This window comes from Podarcis melisellensis (genome assembly GCF_964234715.1).
Source record: "Podarcis melisellensis genome assembly, chromosome: 1".
NCBI classification, from domain to species: domain Eukaryota; kingdom Metazoa; phylum Chordata; class Lepidosauria; order Squamata; family Lacertidae; genus Podarcis; species Podarcis melisellensis.
Window position 1 is genome coordinate 85,532,344 of NC_138528.1, and position 7,615 is coordinate 85,539,958.

General features: G+C 41.6%; 1 pseudogene across 1 annotated transcript; it reads left to right on the forward strand.

The window, feature by feature from the left end:
- The first annotated feature begins 438 nt into the window (after positions 1–438).
- Positions 439–7,363, forward strand: LOC309378538 (C-X-C chemokine receptor type 1 pseudogene; annotated as a pseudogene). Its single transcript, XR_014173390.1, has 2 exons — positions 439–504; positions 4,503–7,363. The product of XR_014173390.1 is annotated as a C-X-C chemokine receptor type 1 pseudogene (transcript).
- The last annotated feature ends 252 nt before the right edge of the window (positions 7,364–7,615 follow it).

Below are 7,615 nucleotides of genomic sequence, written 5' to 3' on the forward strand. Positions count from 1 at the left end.
CATCATTTATGTAGGGTTTACGCCTTATCCTTTTCTTCTCCCAAAAATTTTCCACAAGGCAGTGGAGGTTTAGGAACAGTGTTTTCCTTCTCCTAGATGAGTTACCTACCCAGGTTGACAAGCCCTATCTGCCTCTCACTTCCCTCTACAGCATGTGCAGAAACTGCCTTCTTGACCAATGGGCCCACTATTGGTCTCATTCACTCAGTCCACCAGAGCCTGTCTTCGCATACAGGGGAAGTTTACAGGTAATGCACTGTATCTTGTTGGGGTAATCAAAGTGAAGGAACTGAGCGAGCCACCTACTAGTATACTTCTCACAGTGGAGCTGTTTCCTGTTATAGTCATCCACAGACCATTCCTCACCCCGCCTCTTAGGTAATGTAACAAAGGGTTTGATGTGCTCTGTGGAGGGAAGTTTTGCAAAGGCCAGTTCCTCCTAGAAAACCCGAACTTTCAGCACCACATGCTGGTGTCCTCAAGACGATTCCCTAAAGCAGGCAGGTAAGTGGATGACTCTGTCTAACTTTGCATAGGACTGAGGATATGAGAATGATGATAAGGACAATACATTAATATATTGGGAACAATGCATTGATAGGCAAAACTTGGTGTTCCAGGGTGCTAAAGTTCTACATAAATGTCTAACAAGCTAGATGATAAAAGTTAAGTTGCTGTGGCATTTTGACGGTGAGATCCTCACTGTTCATCATGATGATTGTATCTGTCTTGTATTGCGATGTCAGTCGGCAGACTCAAATCTTACTAAATATTATTTGGAACAGCATATTAAATTATACCAGTCTAAAACCCATTTTTCATGTGATATTACAGCACTGATCATATTTTTCTTGCAATTGAGCATACAGTATTTCCAATTTTAAAGAATAATCAGAAACAAAATACACACAGAGATGTCTAATACTGTGTGCTACTGTGTGTTTAAATACTGTATTAATGTTGTGTTATAATTGTTGTAGCCCATCCTGGGACTTCGGGATAAAAGGCAGGGAAAATAATAATAATAATAATAATAATAATAATAATAATAATAATAATACAGTAGTAGTAGTAGTAATAATAATGGAGAATTTCGAATACAAAGTGATGCACCTGATACTGAATTGCAGTTGTCTCTGATGTGGGGTAGATGTTTATAAGCAGATCACATATTTGGAACTAATACAGAATGACTTCTGAGGTGGAACAGCTATCTAGAGTAGGATTCTGCAAGTGATAATGAGCTATAGACAGCACCATCATTATCAACAATTGCAACAACTATTTACTACAGCTGTTGCTGCTACCCTTCATAAGCCAAAAAGACATGTTCCTGGCCTCATAGAGCTTACAGCATAAATTTTGACTGGGAAAAACAGAGAAAGGTGAAGGGAAAAAGATGCTGCTCTTATATTCTTAAAGGAAGCAGCTAATAGTACACTCATTACACTCACACTCACACACCCCGAAAGTGAAGCTGCCTCCACAGGAGAGACCTGTTTATACAGGAAATCATTGTCAGGTATTCAACAGCAGCTGCACCTGTGCATGAGTCTCCTCATGCATTTTCTAGGACTTCGTGATTACACAGACTGGCATTGCAATGTACCACACATTTCCCCCTGACTCTTCGCAGCATGCATCAGGGATACAGACCAAACTGCCATGTACTGCCTGGCTATGTAACAATTATGGGGTATTCCATTGGACCAGCGAGCAAAAGGGAGTTTACAGTGTCAGCCCTGAGAAGCATTTAATTGCAACAGGAGACTATCTCAGTGGCAGCTTCTGAGCCAAATCATTTCTGTTCAATTCCATGTTACAGCAGCATTTTAGAAACAGAATGTCCAAATCTACATTGAACTCATCACCAGACAAATTTTACAAATCATATGAAAGATAAGAATATCAGGAAATGTCACTATAGGTTGATTATTATTTTTTGCACATAAATGAGTCAATCTGGATTTTGAATATATACTGAAAGGAGTCATCTCTCCAGTGTTGGTTGTTTCCTAGCCTTAAAGCAGAGAACAAAGGTCCATGTAGGAAAAACTTTATGCATTGGGTATTAACGCAGACCTCAGGAATGAGACTTGCATGGCAGACCTGCTAAAGCAAACATGCTGTGCATCTTGAGAAAGAGGTGTGCTCACACTTCCTATTGCAAGAACAGCAAAAGCAACCAAGTTATTGGCACAGATTTCCCCACATTGCCGTAAAGGTGAAACTTCACACATGTAGTTTTGCTACACAGACATATCTTCTCCACAGGAAGAGAGCAAAATAGCACGTGTTTGGCAGTGGTTATGACAGATGTTTTGAATTTATCACATAAAAATAAACACTTGATCCGTTTTCACATATGATGGTGTGTTGTAATATGCCAGATGTAGGCAATGTGGTGCTCTCCAGATAATGCTGAACTACAACGCCTATCATCCCTGACCATTGGGAAATGAGGAATGGAGCAAATGGGAGATGAAGTCCAAGATAAAAAGAGAGCACCATACTGCCTATCTCTGGTGTGCACAGATATCAAATTCTTCACCACATGTAGTTTAGCCTCATAAAAGGAAAACTTTGTGCATGAGTTCTGGAACTCATCATGAGTGCCTCCCTTCTTCTCTTATAATTGTGTCCACCTTAAAGGTGCTGGAACTGAGTTCCGGTGAGTTCTAGCTGAAAAAAGCCCTGGTTGGTCCTCAGAATAGACAATAAACCCCTCCAGACAGTTGCTATTTTAGGGAGAGATTCAATCATGTACAGTGGTACCTCGGGTTACAGATGCTTCAGGTTATAGGTGCTTCAGGTAACAGACTCCGCTAACCCAGAAATAGTAGCTCAGGTTAAGAACTTTGCTTCAGGATGAGAACAGAAATCATGGGCGGCAGCGGGAGGCCCCATTAGCTAAAGTGGTACCTCAGATTAAGAACAGTTTCAGGTTAAGAATGGACCTCCAGAACTAATTATGTTCTTAACCCGAGGTTCCACTGTACTGGCAAGTTCATGTTGCACAATTTTTGACTTTTTGTTACAGTACTGTATAAGGAAAATGACAGGGGAAAGCACCATAAAGCTTTGGAGCAATGAAGCTTTGCGTGCTCAGTAAACAGGTCATCTGGAAGCACCCAATATTTTCCAAATAATCCCCCTATTGCAGAAATTCCCATATGTTAATTTTTTTTTTGGCTGCTTTAGTACCTGTGTGAGTCCCTGTTGTGTGCAGGAATCACAGATATCCATGATCGATTACACATTTTTAAAAATAAGCACAATAAACAATAAGAGAAATGAAAGGAAGGGGTATAAATAAAACTAGAGAAAACTTAAAAGAGTTTTGAAAAGGAGGCACAACCCTCTTGGGAACAAGGTAAAGGTAAAGGGACCCCTGACCATTAGGTCCAGCCATGGCCGACTCTGGGGTTGTGGCGCTCATCTCTCTTTATTGGCAGAGGGAGCCGGTGTACAGCTTCCGGGTCATGTGGCCAGCATGACTAAGCCACTTCTGGTGAACCAGAGCAGCACACAGAAATGCCATTTACCTTCCCGCCAGAAGGTACTTGCACTTTGATGTGCTTTTGAACTGCTAGGTTGGCAGGAGCAGGGACCGAGCAACGGGAGCTCATCCCATTGTGGGGATTCGAACCACCAACCTTCTGATTGGCAAGTCCTAGGCTCTGTGGTTTAACCCTCAGCGCCACCCGCATCTCTTCTTGGGAACAAAATATGCTTTTAATAATTAAATTATGTCCCTGTTGCTGCAATCTATGGCCTCTGTGGAATGATAGAAAACCCAGTGTTTGTTTTCATTAGGAAAAGTAGAAGAAATGGCCACACATTCAACCTGCATCGTTGGAATCTGTCTGGAATTGACCTATCATATCTATGTTGTCAGAAAGCTCTTGTGTGGAAAGAAGCCTGGTTGGTTTTATCAAATCAATGCAATTTTGTGTGTGGAAAAGCCAGCCACTTATATGTTTTCACACACCAGTGATGGGGAACCTCCTCCTGCAAGAGTCAGCTGGTTCCCCCAAGAGCTCAGGACCAAAAATGGAGCATCCTGATTTTGAACAGTGAGATATTGGAGGGTATGGATAGAAAAAAGTAGATCTTTTTCCTCAGTTATCTCTCCCTGAATCAGCCTGAAGACAATTCCACTCCTGTCCCAAAGCAAACTCTTGTCACTTGTGGCAGAGTTTTCTGCATGCAGTATAATCTGGATTCCAAAGGCTACTCTGTTTAGCAACAGGTTTTGAATGTTAGCACGAAATGGAAATGTTAGATGAGTGCCAGGTTCCTTTTAGCTCTACTGTTTGGTTCTTGTGTAACATTGACTGATATGCAGGATTTAAGATGCAGCAGTTTTAACTTCTGTGTTAAAATGCTCAAGCATTTTGAGAATGGTTAAAGTTAGGTTGGGTCCATATATAACAGATATGTATCCCACTGATCTTAATGAACTCGTTCATATGTCTGTTTTGGTTTCATACTCTACACAGGCCCAGAACAAGACCTCAATAATGGCAAATTCAGTTGTGCTTTCTGATCTGGATTTTCTGGACTATTATCTAGATGGCAATTACAGTGACATCTACGGCACCTTTGACCCTAACAGTATAGCAGCAGCAGCCTCACCTTGCAGAATTAATGTTACACCAGATGTTTTCAAGTACCTAGTGGCATTCATCTACGGTCTCACATGCCTTCTGAGCCTGGTGGGAAACTCCTTGGTGGTTCTGGTGATTGCCTACAATAAAGGAAACCGTTCTGCCACAGATGTGTATCTTCTGAACCTTGCCATTGCTGATCTCCTCTTTGCACTTAGTTTGCCATTCTGGGCTGTAGAAAGAGCGCATGAATGGATCTTTGGCACGCCCATGTGCAAAATCCTGTCACTCCTGAAGGAAGTCAACTTCTACAGCGGCATCCTCCTGCTGGCCTGTATCAGCATGGATCGCTACCTGGCAATAGTTTATGCTACCCGAGCAGTCACTCAGAAGAGGAGCTGGGTCAAATTTGTCTGCGTTGGCATCTGGCTGTTCTCCTTCCTCTTCTCCCTTCCTGGGATTATCTTCCGTGTGGCTTACCTACCACCTGATTACTACAAGTGCGTTTGCTATGAAAATATTGAAGGGAATCAGACATCTGAGATTAGGGTGAAACTGAGAATCCTGCCACAAACATTTGGCTTCTTTCTTCCCTTGATCATCATGCTTTTCTGCTATGGTGTGACGGTACACAGACTCTACCAGACTAATAACAGTCAAAGAAAGAAGGCCATGAAAGTCATCTTGGCTGTGGTGCTGGTCTTCCTGGTCTGTTGGCTGCCCTACAATATCTCTCTACTTCTTGATACGTTAATGAGGTCTGGGGCTATTGGTGAAACCTGTGACCTTCGCAACAGCATTGATGCAGCCCTTTCGGGTACTGAAATCCTGGGATTTGCTCACAGCTGCATAAACCCCATCATATATGCCTTCATAGGGCAGAAGTTCCGGAACAACTTCCTCAAGATCCTGGTCACAAGAGGCATCATCAGCAAAGAAGCCTTGACTCGGTTTAGAAGGGGTTCCTCCTTCTCATCGACCTCTGGCATCACCTCTACAACTCTGTAATAGCCATGCTTGTAACGAGGCTTCAAGAGTCAGACTCACTAAAGTGATACCATTGAGATGCTTAAAAAACACACATGTATACCTTTGGGTATAGGGCGGTGTAGAAATAATAAAATAAATAAAATAAAAATAATCTGCCAGTATTAGCTTAGATTCAGCAATGATTGTTGATGACACAAAACATCCCCACATGCTTGTCAGAAAAGCAAATATGTCTATTTTCCTCCCAGAAAGTTTTTGTGATTCAAATAACCTGAACATTTGCACATCAGGTATTGTACACCCAGAAACATGTATAATGTTCTCAAATGGAATTCTGTGCATTAAAACCAAGATGGCTACCAGGTTATGTCCAGTGCAGATAATATACAGTTCTTTGATAAATGATAGCCAAACAATATCCTGTACTTCCATAGCCAATCTGTCTAAAGTAGAAACCTGTGACAAAATTCTGGGTGGATTTATATGCTTAACAAAAAATAAGATATATGGAGAGAAAACAAACTTAATTCCAACTCTATCTCGAATTCATTTTTAATTATTCTTTTATAGATCTTTCTTTTGTTTACTTTAAAATGAATTTGTTAATACATCTTGATAGAAATATGATTTTGCTGTAAATTTGCCTGCAGAGCTATGATTAGGTCAATGCAATGGAAAGAGGGTGGTAATAAGGAATAATGCACACAATGGCCTTTAAGGAAAAGGCCCGTCTCCATAACTTTTACCTGAGGTCTCATATTTCCCTAATAGTTAGGGTATTTTCCCGTTACTGCTTAATCCAAATCCAGTGTTTCTACTGCTAGTTTTTGAAGCTGCATTCACACATTATTTACAATTAATATTAATCCTGTAGTTTCTTGACATACTGCTGTTTGCTGCAGTCCTCACAAAACATTTGCTGTGTTTTAAGCTGCTAATGCGAACATACCATGAATTAAGGAACAGGATGCATTGATCTGATTGCCATAATTCACTTGTGTCAAGCTAGGTAGGTTCATTGTGCACATCTAGAGCCAGTGTCAGGGGCTGGGCAGAGGAGGAGGGGTGGTGGAGACTCCCTCCCCACCCTGACCCTTCCAGTGGGGAGGAAGACTGTATAGATTCACAACAGTGGTTTGCAGGAGGTCACAGCTCAGAGGCAGATGAGGAGGAAAAGTTGAGAAATAATGGGAGAGGAGGAGCAGGCAGAGTTGGAGCAGCAGCTGGCTGACACGTTGTCACTAGAAAGCATTCCAGACCCACCATCTCCCAGAACCTGGCGAGCCTTAAAAGTAGGAGAGCAAAGAGCTCAAAGACAGAGGGCACTTAGTGGCACCTGTAGAGGAGATGATGATGATGATGATGATGAATGGAGATTCACTCGGGACAATGCCGTTATCCAAGAGGCTGGATTCTGTAGCCTCTCTCTGTAAAGTTTGAAATAAAAAAGGACTGTAAGAAACCTTTCCTTGTCTTTATAGTTTCCTGGGCAACCAGCCGAGAGCTGCTGACAGCCAGAAATAGAGAACTGATGACCTAGTGTGAGCTTCAAACTGTCTACATGGCTGTTGATGCATGATATCTCAGGGATAAAGTATCGGCCCTCTGCCTCTGCCTATACTGCCAGTGTTGTAGCTAGCTGTATGAAATAAGAAGGTCTGGCTGATGTTATGTAGATATGTATTCCTACAAATTCTAAACAGGTGACATGTTACCTTCCCTTATTATATAAGATGTTGGCCCAATAAAGAATCCTGGTTTAACTATTCAATCTCTCTTATATTTTCTACATGTACAGCATCCGATGAAGTTGTTATTAAAACACTAACAACAAAAGACTTCTACAAGATTATACACTGATACCTTAAGTTGCATGTCTTATATTTGGTCACTCATTTAGAAGGGCCTGCTGTAGAAGAATGCTTGATACCTATGCCCATTTTTTGGCATAGGTTTGGTTGTCTCTCAATATTTCATCACTAAATTGAGTACAATGGTTCCTGAGGCAGGGGCAG